Source organism: Phyllobates terribilis, unplaced genomic scaffold (assembly GCF_046119375.1).
Source record: "Phyllobates terribilis strain yellow unplaced genomic scaffold, ASM4611937v1 Scaffold_4__5_contigs__length_816908805, whole genome shotgun sequence".
NCBI classification, from domain to species: domain Eukaryota; kingdom Metazoa; phylum Chordata; class Amphibia; order Anura; family Dendrobatidae; genus Phyllobates; species Phyllobates terribilis.
Window position 1 is genome coordinate 537,707,001 of NW_027362764.1, and position 16,256 is coordinate 537,723,256.

The window sequence follows — 16,256 nt, forward strand, 5'->3', positions numbered from 1 at the left end:
AACCAGGGCTCACCGCAATCAGGCAGTGTTTAAATTAATATGCCTTGGAGATCGCAGTCATAAAGATCAAGAAGCTCGGACAGCTATCCATGCCGAGTTTGAGTAATGGCTGTCTCCACTGAACCTGGAGCCAGGGAAGGCCATGTCCGATAATGGTGCAAACCTGGTGGCGGCCCTATGCCGGGGCAACCTCACACATGTGCCTTTCATGACTCACATCCTCAACCTGGTGGTACAGAAATTTCTACGCCACTATCCTGGCCTGGAGAAACCATGGTCGCTGTGTGCTCACTTCTGCCATTCGCAACCCACAGGTCATCAACTTGCATTGCTCTAGAGATCTTTCAGTCTACCGGTTAACCAGTTGACATGCAATGTTTTGCCATGGTGTAATTGAACTCTGCACATGTTGCAGCTACTGCGGTAACAGCGACGAGCCCTGACGCAGTATATAATTATGCAAAGCCTGGCCCAACACAGTACGAACGTGGTGCAAATCACATGGAGTGTACATAGAAGAAGGACCTGTGCACACTTTTGCACATTTTCTAAATAGCTACTAAGATGGTTAGCGCTGACGATGTTGTCATCAGCATCACCATTCCGGTCATCTACATGCTGGAGAACACTTTGAATAGTCTGCGGGAGGAGGTCGTGGTCCCAGGGGAAGAGGAGGAAGAGGAAGAAGCAGAGGAGGATGAAGAAGGGCTAACAATATCTCTAAGTTCCGGACTGCGATCGCACAGGTGGTTGCCATGGGAGGGTGGATTACAGTGATCAAGCCATGCTCATGGTACCAGATAAATTCTTAGTGAAGGTGCAGGAGCTGAGAAACAAATGGAGGAGGACAAGAATGAAGAGGTGATGAACACGCAACAGTTACGAGATGAAAAGGTTAATGATCCCCTCTCTGTTGTCCAGTGGTTGGACAAAACGCGCGTCGAGGCTTGCATCCCTTGTATCCCCTTCCACGCTTCCAGTACTTTCACCATGACTCGAGGTAATGGACATCTAGATACCATCTTTGTGAAACTGTGTTAAATACATGGTGATGGACGACTGACCAATATGTACAGTATTAATCGGTTGCTGCATTGATTGACTATGATGCTATGTCTAATTGGACAATATGATCACTATTGTAAACTCCTATGAGAGGTATATACCCAAGCACCTGCACTTTATGCACCGAGCACTTTTTCAGTCCACCTATAGTGCTGGTGCATACTGCAGATAATTAAGATGGGCATACAAACTAATTTAGGTATAAATACGTATATGTCCCACTTGCCCAACAGCTATCTTCTATGACTGCAGCAGTACCTTCACCTTTATATACATCACTTAAGAGTTGCCCATAATTAGAGTACATATCCTTGGTCCCTTGTCTTTTGCATTACTAATACTATTTACGATGGACCGTATGCAGGGGATGTAGGTCTCTTTTCAGGAATTTTTTCCATCATATCCTGTTTCTTTTTACCTGCATCTCTACCATCTGTTATCCCCTAAGTATTCTGTGCTTTGTTAAGATTGTGTATTTTGTGTTTAATAAAGTTTATTTGTATTACTGAATCCCTTGGTGGTTGCCTGATCATCTATCCTATTTAGGATTAGCAGCAGTCTTTGCAACTGATAGATTTATTTTTCCTTCCTTACTCTTTGCTTCTTTTTGTCATGCTATTTAGATAGGGATTTTTGGGCGACACATAGTTTTGGTCCTTTATAGGTTATATGTACATTTTTGAAAGATTGGTGGCTTCACGGGTATCGGACCCCCACCAGTCTGATAGTGATGACCTAGCCTAAGGATATGTCATTAATATTTTATGCCCAGTCAACACATTTATTCATTTACTACCTTTGTCCTTTTCTTTTTAAATAGACATCCCCATTTAGATCATATTTCTTTGGATTTTCAGTGTTCAGCTACGTGTATTGTGATAATGTTCTTTTTTTAGTCCACCTTCAGTGGATGTCTTCAAGATTTCCTAATGACTAAAATTGATTCTGACCAGCACCAGATACTTTATTATCTATTTGTGTAAATGGTATCTCGATCCCTTTACCCAAAGTTAGGAAAAAGAGAAATAACACAAACATAGTATGTATGAGACCATCCTTTTATTTGATGAATAAAAATAAAAATGTATTATGTATAAGCCAAACATTTTATGACTAAGATGTCAGACACGCACGATTAGTCAGCACTTTGTCATCACACTATGTTACCGTATTTATGTCGGCCTTTGACTATTAACATACAATAACACTTTTTCTTAGTCACACAATGTACCAGAGGTTCTGTCTACAGTAACGTAAAAGTCATTAGGGCAATTGACAGGCAGCAGAAGGGAGATACAATGTTATATTAAATAATCTTTTTCAAGGTTATTTACTTAGGTGACAGCATTGACATTTAATGCTTGACAAAAGAAACGGAATAGCATAAAATCTAAAATGTGTTAATGTCGTGAAACAAGAACAAATAATGTGACCTTAAACTACTTAAATCCCACCAGACTAAAATAAAATTCATAAATATGCCCTTTTAATGTAATTAATGAAATTCAAGTGACAACATAGAGTTGCATATAATTCTGTTTTGCAAATAGATATAAGAATTTATGTTAATATTAACCCCTTCATGTCATGGAGATTTTTCATGTTTTTCGTTTTTGTTTTTTCCTTCCCTTCTTCCAAGAGCCATAACCTTTTTCATTTTTCTATTAATATAGGCGTATGAGGGCTTCTTTTTTTGCGCGACGAGTTGTACATTTAAATGACGCAATTAATTCTACCACATAGTGTATTGGAAAACAGCAAACAAATTCCAAGTGCGTGGAAATTACAAAAAAAAGTGCAATTCCACAATGGATTTTTGGGGGTTTTATTTACCATGTTCAATATATGTTAAAAATAACCTGGCAATATGATTCTCCAAGTCAGTATGAGTAAAATTTTAATTTTTTTGGGATATGGGGCTGTGTGAAGCCATATTTTTTTTGCACCCTAAGCTGATTTTTTAACTTGTACCATTTTGGTGTAGATACGATGTTTTGATCGCCTCTGATTGTATTTTATTGCAATGTTGTGTTAGCCAAAAAATTGTAACTTTGGTGATTTTTTTTCTTGTTATGCCGTTTACAGATCAAATTAATTTATTTTATATTTTGATAAACTTTTACAAATGCAGCAATATCAAATATGTGCATTTTGTATTTTTTTTATTGTTTTATTTTCAATGGGGCAAAAGAGGGGTGATTTGAACTTTTTCTTTATTTTAATTATTTTTATATTTTTTAAAACTTTTGTTCACTTTTAACTTTATTTGTTAATCCCCTTAGAAGACTTGAAGATATGATTGTCGGATCGCTTGGCCTGGTCTTCCAACATCACAAGGGCGGTGGACATGGAGTTGTTTGCGGGCAGGTGTCCGGTCCTGGGTGCGTTGCCAGAGTGGACAACAAATTCCTGAGGCTGAAGGTCAGTGGGCTTGGGGGTAGTTCAGAATGAATGTGTGGCAGCACAGAAGAAGAGTTGTACTAAGGAGGAAGGACGTTTGAATTGCTGTGCCCTATCCCGCCTGTATCCACCTGATGAACTTGAACTGTTTAGTAAAAATTTGTTGCAAAAAACCTGGTGTCCCATGTATTGTGTGCGGCAGCTCCTGAGTACGGACGCCTGAAGACAGGAGAGGCCGGTGTAAAGGGTAGAAACTGTACGGGTATCTTTAAAAGCATCCAGCAAGCAGAGGGGATAACAAGTTGCAGTTAGGGGGAGGTGTCAGACCTGCCCCATAAAGATTGGTAAAAGTTAGTCTTGTGTTTCTGAATATGGTGGAGGGATGCAAACCTGCACCCCAGGCTAGTGGAGGTGCTGCTGAGCCTCTCTGGCTGCAACTGCCAGCTAGTTGTGAACAGTGGCTACCTTACGTGGAGAGCAGAAGTGGAAGCAAACTGTTATACAGCAGGAAAAGGGAGTGAATTCTAAGACCAAGGGCTGGATTAATCCTTCTGTTTCCCCCACCCACCTCACTACAAATAAGGTATAGTGTGGCTCTGTGTACAAACACTGTGTATGGGTGAAGAGAACTGATTTATAAAGAGATTATCACTGTTGTGCGGGAAGCATTGTATTAAAAGGAATGATTCAATTTAATGAACTGGAACTTGAATAAAACTACTGTGATTAACTGTAGTCTGGGACCCTGTCATCGCTGTGTGTGCCTGGAGGCTGATATACCTCTTAAAAGTGGAAGCACTGATTAATGGTCATCCTGAGTAACATTCCCCCAGGATTTCAAAGAATTCATGTTAATTTCTATTGCCTCTATATACCATATTGGCGTGCATGCAACACCTGCAGCCTACAAGTGAGTGTGATGGGACTGGGACACCCCTTGTGTGTAAAGTGCCAGAGTGCAACTGGACAGCGGCTCGGTCTACAGCACTTTACACATGCATTGCAGTCCATGCTCATGTCATGTTGCATGGATGACTGTATAAACTCTTACAATTACAAGCGGCCCTTTGAAGGCAACCATAATGTGGATGTGGCCATACAGCATCTCTAGGACAAAGTGGCACTGGTAGTTTACAGCATGTCAGCCTCTCCTAATTTATGTTGACTGTGATCCTGGTCACCTTGGCCCAATGTTGTTATGTAATGATTTCAATACCAAATAGAATCTATTCCACAACACATTTCTACAGTTCTGAAGGACAAAGGTGATGACATGAGCTACTTGTGTGGTATCTCTAATAAAGTGGAGATAAAACACAAGTGAAATTTGTGAAACATTCAGAATTTTCTGTTTCTGCATAAATTTGAGCTGAAATACATCTGGTTTTCATACAAGTCTTAAAAGTATATAAAGAGAACCAATCAAACAAATGAGTCACAAATATTAGACTTAGAATTATACATTTTTTTGAGGAAAATTATTGAAAATTACACATCAGTGGATGGCAAAAGTATGCAAAACCTTTGCTTTCAGTATCTGATGCGACCCTCTAACTACGTCTAAGCAATACTGGCAATTGTTGAATAGTCCTACACATCGTGTTGAAGAAATGTTACCCCATTCTTCCCTATAAAATAACTTCAACTCTGTTGGTTGATTTTCTCACATAAACTGCTCACTTCAGGTCCTTCCAAAACATTTCTTTAGGAGTAAAGGTGTAATAATAGTAGGTGTAATAATAATAATAATATTAGCAAATACTGTACCACCAATTAGAAATGTACTATGCTTTTTCTGATTCGCTATGATTCTTACCTCATGTAAGAGGCATAGCGAATCATAAGGTCATGGCATTGCAGGACCTTAGGTATCCATGGTTACAACCACTGATATAGTGACAGTTAGCTAGTTGCTAGTGGTCGTAGCCATGGATATCTAAGGTCCTGCAATGCCTGGAGGTATTTGTTAATATTATTATTTATTATTATTACAAATACTACATATTGGGATAGGATCTTGGAGATGGGAATATCCCTTTAAGTTTGGAACTTTGACTTGGCCATACCAAAACTTTAACTTTATTCTTATTTAACACTTTTGTATGTCCTAACATTTTGTTTTGCAACTAGTATAATTGAGAATGTATTGTTCTCTCAATGATGGCGAGCTGTACTGGCGCTTATGCAGAAACTAACGCCGAAATGATGATACTTTCACCACTGTGTTTCACAATATGAAGTTTTTACACAGTAATGTAGTGTTTTTCTCTCTTCAAAAATGCTTCTCACTTAAACCAGAACGCTCTATTTTGTCCTCATCCATGGATAAAACAGTGTTCAAATAGCCTTCTTTTCTCACTTTTCCAGGTGATCTTTAGCAAACTACAGCAATATTCTTTAGGGAGAGCAGCGACTTTCTCCTTGTAATTCTACCATGCACACCATTGTTTGAAGATGGACCCATGAATAGAGAGGCCTTTAGAGAGGTTCCTTTGTGACCTCAAATGAAGCACTATTAAGCACATTTCTTTTGGATTGATATTTGTTGGTTGACCACTCATGTGCAGGGTAATAACGATCTCAAATTTTTCTCTATCTATGCACAATCTGACTGACTCTAGATTGGTGGATTTAAACTCTTAAGAGGTGGTTTTTGTAACCTTTTCCAGAGTGATGAGCTTCAAGAACTTTTATTCTGAGGTCCTCAGAAATCTCGTTTATTTGTTTTATGATACACTTCTACAAATATGATGTGAAGATCTGAATTTGATAGATCCTTTTTCTTTTAATCTGCAGGTTAATTGCTATCTGAAGCTGCCCATCGCCCGCACTGAGAGTCCCGCTGCCCGGAGGAAATGAACTTGATTCCTCCCAGCATTCTTGTGTTTTTAGAAGTAGAAATCTCAGCAAAACAAAAATGAAAATGGGATTTGTAGGTTTTGCTGTAGTGTTATTTATTTTGATCCGGCAAAGAGTCAAAACAGATATGGTCCAATGTTTCGACCAAGAGCGGTCTATATCAAGGACATCTGTGTATAGCAAGAGCCAGGATGTTTCTACTTCAATTAGTCTGGACCACGAGTCCCTTCCTCAAGCACACTATAATTAAGAGGACAGTGCTGCTAGTCTTTCTCTTTCACAGTCTTGTGCTTTTAGTCATAGGGGTGGGCCAGCGTGGCTTCAGTCACCTCTCAGTGCATAGTGAGCAGTGGCTGTAACTGACAGCCGACTCAGCATTAAATATATACAGTACTCAGCCAAAATTAGTACACCACCTTTGAAAAGTAGATATTAAATGATATCTCACTGAATTCAAGAACAATTTCCAACATTTTGACAAGACCGAGTTTCATAGAACAATTTTTTAACACATAACATGAAAGTAAGGTTAATATAAATTTCATTACAAAATCTTTAGTTTTACTCAAATTAGTTGATGCAAAAATGAATACATCCCACATCAAAATCTTCTATAATTTAGCATTTGTACTCCCTTCATGATTTTTAAAAACAGCACCAAGTTTTCTAGGACTGGAATGAACAAGGTGGCGACATTTATCTTTTTCTATTCTTCAAGAATGACCTCTTGTAGAGCACTTCTGCTGGATGAAGAGGGATGCTCTACTTATCTCTTTAGAATTCCACATAGGTGTTTGATTGAGTTCAGATCAGGAGGCATAGTTGGCCATTGAATCACTTATACTCTGTTCTACTTCAAGAATGCAACAGTGGCCTAAAATGTGTGTTTTGGATCATTGTCATGTTGGAAAAGTGCATGTCTACCAATGACGTGGAGTGATGGTACCAACTTCTCTTTCAATATAGAGCAATAGAGCAATACATCTGTGAATTCATGACACCATCAGTGAAATGTAGCTCACCAACACCATCAGCACTCATGCAACACCACATAAGAACACCGTCATCACTATGTTTCACTGTAGGCACCATACATTTTTCTTTGCAACCTTACCACACCGTTTTGAAGCCATCAGTTTCGAAAAATGTTTGTCTTAGTCTCATCACTTTAAAGTATAGAGCCTCTGTAGCCTTCATATTTTTCAGCATAGGCCATATATGCAGGCATTTTTTGTGCATGGGCTTTAGGAGAGTCTTCCATCATGGATGACACCCAAGTATGTCATTATTCTGCAGTGTGCACTGTATTGCCTGTATTGTGGTCAGCCTTGACATCTCTGTGAGATGGTTTCAGTTCCATCTTTGTTAAATTTTTGTATCACTGTTGCTACAGTATTCTGTTTAATGAATAATTAGACTTACCTGTGGTTCAATTCTCATTAATTAAAATTTTGTAGTCTAAACTTTAGCCTAAAACTTTCATTGGGGTATACCTATTTTTACAACATGGACTTTAATGAATTTGTCAGGAAAATTACTTTTTTTTGGGTGTGCAAAATAACCTATGTTTGCAACCAATGGCCCATATTTTGTAGTATGGTAAACTAAAGACTTTCTGACACACCTGCTGTGGTATACTCCTTTATGCTGAGCATTCTATATGCAAATTCACACACACATATAAATATACATATGTATATACTTATATATTTACACACCGACTGTACATACGGTTTAAGTAGTGTTGAGCGAATTTGTTCGGCATTTCAAATTCGTGTTCGTGTTCGGGATTCCGGCTTGTTCGCGCCAAAAAATCGGCTCCGCCCATGAGCATCCCTGATTTGACACGCAGCGATCAAGCCGGAACCCCGAACACGAACCCGAATTTGAAATGCCGAACAAATTCGCTCAACACTAGTTTTAAGCAGGTCTAGACAGGCAAATAATGCAAAGTAAGAATGCTTTCAAAAATAGAAGTGTTAGCAGGTTTTTTTTTTCAATGGGAAGAGGGTCATGTGACACATCAAACTTATTGAGAATTTCATAAGAAAAACAATGGTGTGCTTTGTTTTAACATAACTTTATTCTTTCATGAGTTTTTTACAAGTTTATGATCACTTATAAAATGTGTTCAAAGTACTGACCATTGTGTTGGATTGTCAATGCAACCCTCTTCTCTTACTCTTAACACACTGATGGCAACACCGCAGAAGAAATGCTAGCACAGGCTTCCAGTATCCGTTGTTTCAGATGCTGCACATCTCGTATCTTCACAGCATAGACAATTGCCTTCAGATGACCCCAAAGATAAATCCATATTAATGGCCCACCCTGTACTTATTTCCCAATTGTATATATACAGTAAATATATAGATAGATATATGTATATTGTAAGTACATTCTATTTAAGTAACAGTAAAATAGAGATCACTTTCTATATCATATATATTTATTGAATGTACATTTTTGTTCCTTTTTAAACAACAGTGACATATAGATCAATTTCATTTAGATGTTCAGGAGATTCACGGCTTCTCCCACGCATAGTTCTAACAAATAGGTAATTAGCAATAGCATGACGGCAAATGCTAGGGCATAAAACGAAGAAGCTATAACAAACACATTATAATAATATACAGTTTTTTACTTTTACAAAATTATTGATTTAACCTTTAGGCTGTGTGCCCACGATGCATTTTTAATGCGTTTCTGCAGCGTTTTTGCAGCTGCGGAAATGCTGCGGAAACGCATTAAAAACGCATGGTAGAAGGGCAGCAATGTTCCCCAATGATAATCCGCATGTGCTGTGCACATGCTGCGGAAATTTCCGCTGCGGATTATCATTGCGGAAAAAAACGCAGCACTACCAATTATTTTGTGGAAGTGCTGCATTTTCGCCGCCATTGACTTGCATTAGAACGCGCCAATTCCTCAAGACTGCATCTGTACTTGCGTAATTGGCGCGTTCTAATGTGCGGATGGTACACGGGTGTAGAGGAGAGGAGAGTCTCATCCACACCCAGGTACTATTAAAAAATCTGTAAAAAAAAGAATAAAATAAAAAATAAGTGTATATTTACCTTCCTGTGGCCCGCGCTGCGCTCCTCCTTGCTTCCCGGTGGATTGAAGGACCTGCGCTAACGTCAGAGTCATGTGACGGGTCACACGACGCTGACGTCAGCAGGTCTTTCAATCCACCGCTGTCGGCAAGGGAGAACAGAGTGTAAAGCAGGACACCGGGGGCCATCGGAGGGTAAGTATACATTTATTTTTTTATTTTTAACCACTCTCTCGGGTCACACTATATAAATCCATGCCATTTGCATGGATTTATATAGTGTGACCAAGTTGTCACAAGTAGTGTTGAGCCACCCCCGTAGTGTTCGAGTTCGGTTCGGTTCGTCGAACACCCGTGTGTTCGCCGAACTGTTTGTCGAACTGTTCGTCGAACACCTTCGAACACCGTTAAAACCAATGGCAGGCAAACAAAAACACATAGAAACACATAGAAAACACCTTCAAAGGTGTCCAAAAGCTGACAAACTGCTCAGAAGACATAACTAACACATGGAAAAGTGACAAGTACATATAGTCATGCGAAAATACAAGAGGTGGAGGAGTAAAAGGAGGGGGAGACACAGATATAGGCATGTCATGCCCTTCTAAAATCCAAAAAGTGAGAAGCCGACACGGCCAGTCCGCTCCTGCCCGTGCCACCTCCGTGTCGCCGGGTTTGTGCCAGAGCCGCGGTGAACCCTGACGGCCAGCCCCCCTCTCCCAATACTGGTGCCTGTCCGCTGGTGGGTCGAGCGAGCCCCCCTGTGGTGGAGGCAGCTCTAAGCTTTTTAATTTAAATTGTCTCTCTAATTTGAATGAATACACTTTAAATCCATTTACAAGGATCTATTGGAGGGCAAGTCTCATGCCAGCAGCCGCGTAATTCCAGCTCCAGTAGCGTCCACTAAAGCTGCTGCAGTTAAAAAGCTTTTATGAGGATCGAGCTCGGCTGTCCACCGCAAGGCATCCTACTGCCAGTCCCAGCCCCTATGCCTTGGGGTGCCTCCTGATGCTCTTCACTGAGTATCCCATGGTCCCGAAGCATTTCCTTTGAAAAAATTAAGTGTCTAAACTACAGGTGGTGTAGCTTGCTTAACAGCCGGGATAATCCGCTGACTAGCAGACACTGCTACTAGGCACAAAGTATTTCCTGGGCTAGATGCAGTTAAAAATTTGTAATTAGATACTCTCGTTGGATGCTGAGAAAGCATTCCATAGAGTCTCCTGGCACGCCATATATGATTCTCTTAAAAAGCTTGGGGTAGGGGTCTAGGGGACCCTTTTATAGCCAAAATCACGGCCCTGTATCACAATACGTCACCTAGGCTGAAGATAAATGGAACTGTAGCACCCTGAGGGCTCGGTTGCTACAGACGTATTGCACCTCACCCAGAGGTGTGATATCTCACTCTCAGGTAAGGATGGAGTGTGGATCAGGACCCGACACCTGCATGCATTACACCACATTGCCGTGGGGCAGGGCGACCAATATGCCTCTGAGATGGGCACGACAGTCCCTGTCCCTGGCTGGAGTGGGGGGAGGGAACACTGAGGAAGGGGAACCCTGTAGTGCAGGAGCAGGGAGGAAGCAGTTCCTGGGTGCATTGAGAAGGGAGTATAAAAGGTGGGCACCATCTTAGTTCAGTGCAGAGAAGTCTGAGCAGAAGTGGCAGGGAGCAGGGGCTCTGCATGAGCTCTGCTCCGGAGGCGGGCCTAGTAACAGAGGCCCAGGCCTGGAAGAGGGAGAAGGAAGGAAGAGGAGCGGAGAAGGCTCCAGGAATGAGGAATGAAGGGATCCCAGGGGTGCGGACGGGCGAGTCGCCACCGCACGCCCGAATCCACCTGCATGGATGGGTCAGGCCAAAGGGGGAGACCGGTCCCCGAAACTAGTGGAGGCAGGAAACGACCCTCAGCTAGAAACTGGAGGCTGTGACATTTTATGTGGCGCAGCCCCTCGCTACACCCGCTAGGAAGGCACCACATAGGGTCAGGGAAACTGGCGCCAAGTTTACCAAGAGGAGGCCCGAGGCAGCCGGACAGAAGGGTTGGTAAGAAAGGCCAGACAAAGGACACACAAAGGGGGTCCTGTGAAGCGCTCCAAAGTTATCTGGGAGTTGTCTGAGCCCCTCACCTGGTGAGCACAGTACGACGTGGGCAGCCGTTACCTGCAGACGTGGTCTGGATAATAAGAACTGTGAGGAAAGGCCCTGGACTGCATCACTGACTCCGTGTCGTTACTGCTGCTGCCCTGCACCATCACCCCCATCCTCCGCATACACTGCCCTGAGGCTATACTCCTCCCGTGGGGAGTTATGCTATGCTCTGCTGCACCCACAACACCAGCCTCAGCGGTCTGCCCTGCAGCGGCGGTTCACTCTGACCGCAATCCACGGGTGGCGTAGTCGGACATTTAAACATCAAAACCACATAAATAGTTCCGCCACTGGTTTGACCACCCTGAGCCACGGAACCGGGTCGCCGCCACGAAGACTACAACCACCAGCATCCACCAAAAAGGGTCCGGCTCCGGGTGTCCCAAGGCCCAGGGGGTGCATCAGAACATTTTCATCACCTTTCACAATCACCAATGGGACAAGGCAGGGATGTCCTCTGTCCCCTCTCTTATACATCCTAGTGACGGAGCACCTGCTCTCATCAATTCGCCATAACCCCAATATTAGGTGGATTGAGGTGGGAGGCACCGAGTACAAGTGCTCTCTATTTGCTGATGATGTCCTAGTATATATCACTCAATCACATATATCCATCAATGCTGTTATGGCTGAAATAGATCACTTTGTTACATGGTCAAATTTTAAAATCAATGCAGCGAAGTCTGAGGCCCTCGATGTCTCCCTCCCCAAATCCATATAGGATTCCATCTAGTCCAACTTTCCCTTTGCCTGGCCCTCACAGGGTATCAAATACTTAGGAATTCCTATTCATAGAGACCTCTCCCATCTATGTTATCTTAATTTTGGGCCCTTTATTGAACAACTCCATACAGACCACGGTTGGCAAGTTAGAACTGTAAGATTCACTACGTGAACCACTGGTGTTTTGTGGAAAAGCACATGAACACTGCGTTCCAAATTATTATGCAAAAAGTGTTTAGGAGTGATAAGGGAAGAATTTGTTTGTTTGTCAGTTAAACTCATTGATGGTGATGTGTGTCAGGGCTCTTTATATCACTGTAAGCAATTGCAGACACCTGTGCTAATTAGTTTGGCAGGTGTGTCCAATGAAAGGCAAGACTACTTAAGAAGGCTGTCTCACATTATTAAGCAGCCTACATTTTCTGCCAAAATGGGAAAGAAAAAGGATGTGTCGGCTGCTGAGAAGCAACAAATTGTGGAGTGTTTAGGTCAAGGCATGACTACAATCAACATTGTGCGATGATCAGGATGAAGTGTCTTGGCAATCAAGAAGTATGTAGCTGATTCACAGTACACACGTGTGCGTGCTGATAAGGGCAAATTGAGGACTCTTTCCTACAGGCAATTACGTCAGGTTGAAAGAGCAGCTGCAAAAAAGCCTTGTCATAGCAGCAGACAAGTTTTTGAAGCTGCTTGTGCCTCCAACGTCCCCCGAACAACAAGATGCAGGGTCCTTCAGAGGTTTGCAGCTGTGCATACGCCATCCTGTCGACCTCCTCTATCCACTTCACACAAGCAGAAACGGCTCCAGTGGGCCAAACATTACATGAAGACTGATTTCAAAACTGTTTTGTTCACGGATGAGTGCCGTGCAGCGCTCGATGGTCCAGATGGATGGAGTGGAGGATGGCTGGTTGATGGACACCCCACGCAAACACGGCTACAGCGCCAACAAGGAGGAGGTGGAGTAATGTTTTGGGCTGGAATCATGGGGAGAGAGATTGTCGGCCCCTTTAGGATCCCTGAAGGCGCTAAAGATGAACTCCATAATGTATCTGGATTTTCTCAAACAGAACTTCCTGCCATGGTGCAAGAAGAAGAACCGTGTATTTCACAGCAAGATCATTTTTCTGCATGATAATGCACCATCTCATGCTGCACATAAAACATCTGCATCTCTGGCTGATATGGGCATAAAAGGGGACAAACTTATGGTGTGACCCCCATGCTCCCCTGACCTCTACCCCATTCAGAACCTTTGGAGCATCATTAAAAGGAGTGTCTAAGATGGTGGGAGGCAGTTCACATCTAAGCAACAGCTCTGGGAGGGTATTCTGTCCTCATGCAAAACAATTGAAGCAGAAACCATCCAAAACCTGACAAATTCAATGGACGAGAGAGTTCAGAAGCTCCTTTCGAACAAGGGGTCCTATGTGAAAATGTAACATCACCTAGAATAAAGTTTTGAGTTGAAAACTGTTTGATTTCAGTTTCTAACAACCTGCTAATGCTTATAATTTCAAAAATGACCATTTTTTTGGTCTTTATTAAAATGAAAAGGTTGATCGAAAAGTTTGGGGGATCTAAGAGTGTGGCAACCCAGTAGTCATGATTACTTCGAATTCTGACAATATGAGGGTCATGCTGCAGGTAGTGCAGCAAGAAGGCACTTATGTGTCTTGCGCATCTCGGAGCCCCAAAATAATTTTCCGGGCTAGATGCAGCTAAAAATTATTATTAATTTTAAATCTGGTGAAGCTTTAGTATAGATGGCCTAATAGGATCAGTGCTGCACACTGCTTCAAATCCCAAATTATTTTCCAGCCAAGATACAGATAAACATGATTAGTAGAGATGAGCGTTGTTCTACTCGAACTGTTCGCCAATCTCAAATTCGAGCTGTTTTGGGCGGTGTTCGAGCCGGTCGGCGAACACGAACAATTTGAGAAAAATTCGGCTGTTCGACGTTATGTTCGATAACTGTTCGTGCACCAAAATCATAACTGGATTTTTTCTCAGTAATGATGAAAATTAATGTTAATACGCAGTTTGAGTGTACAGCGGGGCGGGGGGAGGGGCAGGGGATGGATCTCTGCAGGAACAATGAAGATCTCCATTTTTTTTTCTCTTTCCCGCATTTGCAGTGGGGAGGTGCAATCTGTCAGCCTATCAGCAGCGCACACACGGAGCGAAGTGCTTTTTTTCACACAAGCAAGGGCATGTGTGATTGGCAGTGTATGTCACATGTCCTTGCCCTATAAGACCAAGCCATTTTCCCTGTCGCCACCATTTTCTCACTGCTGCAGCTGCGTGTTAGACGGCACCGCTGTTGCTGTGTGCGCTATACCTTGTTAATTTCAAGCCAATTTTCGCACAAATATACAGATAGCTTGGGAGTAGGGAATAGTTGTGATTGCAGTCCTTTTAAGGACTAGGTTACAGCATTTCCTACGACTTTTATCAGGCAGGTCTGTGCTCTTAAATAGATAGATTGTGGGAGTAAAGACTAATTGTAATTGGAGTCCTTTTCAGGACTAGGTTACATCAGTTCCTATCAGTTTTTGCCAGGCAGGTCTGTGCCAGTGCTGTGCAAGTTTTTTTCACAGCATTTGGCTGAATCTAGCAAAGCTAATCCTTTTTGGCCTATTGCAGAGTGTGTTAGTCAGTGGAGTAGCCTATCTGTGTTGCAAGATATACCACCTGTATATAGAATACCAATTTTTTTACTGCACCTAGTGAAGTAAAATCTTTTGGGCATAGCATCATTCTATTAGTCCATCTATGCTGACCTCCATCAGGTTGCAAACTGAATATAATTTTTTTCTGCATCTAGCTCTGAAAAAATATTTGGGCTTCTAGCAGTGTGTGGGACTTTTTCTATTAGTCCTTCTATACTGACCTCCAGCAGGTTGCAAATTGAATATAATTTTTTTCTGCATCTAGCTCTGAAAAAATATTTGGGCTTCTAGCGGTGTGTGGGACTTGGTCTATTAGTCCATCTATACTGACCTCCATCAGGTTGCAAATTAAAAATAATTTTTTTCTGCATCTAGCTCTGAAAAAATATTTGGGCTTCTAGCAGTGTGTGGAACTTGGTCTATTAGTCCATCTATACTGACCTCCATCAGGTTGCAAATTAAAAATAATTTTTTTCTTCATTTATCTCTGAAAAAATATTTGGGCTTCTAGCAGCGTGTGGGACTTGTTCTATTAGTCCATCTATACTGACCTCCATCAGGTTGCAAATTAAAAATAATTTTTTTCTGCATCTAGCTCTGAAAAAATATTTGGGCTTCTAGCAATGTGTGGGACTTGGTCTATTAGTCCATCTATACTGACCTCCATCAGGTTGCAAATTAAAAATAATTTTTTTCTGCATCTAGCTCTGAAAAAATATTTGGGCTTCTAGCAGTGTGTGGGACTTGGTCTATTAGTCCATCTATACTGACCTCCATCAGGTTGCAAATTGAATAAAAAAATTTTCTGCATCTAGCTCTGAAAAAATATTTGGGCTTCTAGCGGTGTGTGGGACTTGGTCTATTAGTCCATCTATACTGACCTCCATCAGGTTGCAAATTAAAAATAATTTTTTTCTGCATCTAGCTCTGAAAAAATATTTGGGCTTCTAGCAGTGTGTGGGACTTGGTCTATTAGTCCATCTATACTGACCTCCATCAGGTTGCAAATTAAAAATAATTTTTTTCTGCATCTAGCTCTGAAAAAATATTTGGGCTTCTAGCAGTGTGTGGGACTTGGTCTATTAGTCCATCTATACTGACCTCCATCAGGTTGCAAATTGAATAAAAAAATTTTCTGCATCTAGCTCTGAAAAAATATTTGGGCTTCTAGTGGTGTGTGGGACTTGGTCTATTAGTCCATCTATACTGACCTCCATCAGGTTGCAAATTAAAAATAATTTTTTTCTGCATCTAACCCAGCCAATAGTTTTGGCCTAATACCACAGTTTGGCCACTCAGCTCTGCTCGGTTACCATCCATT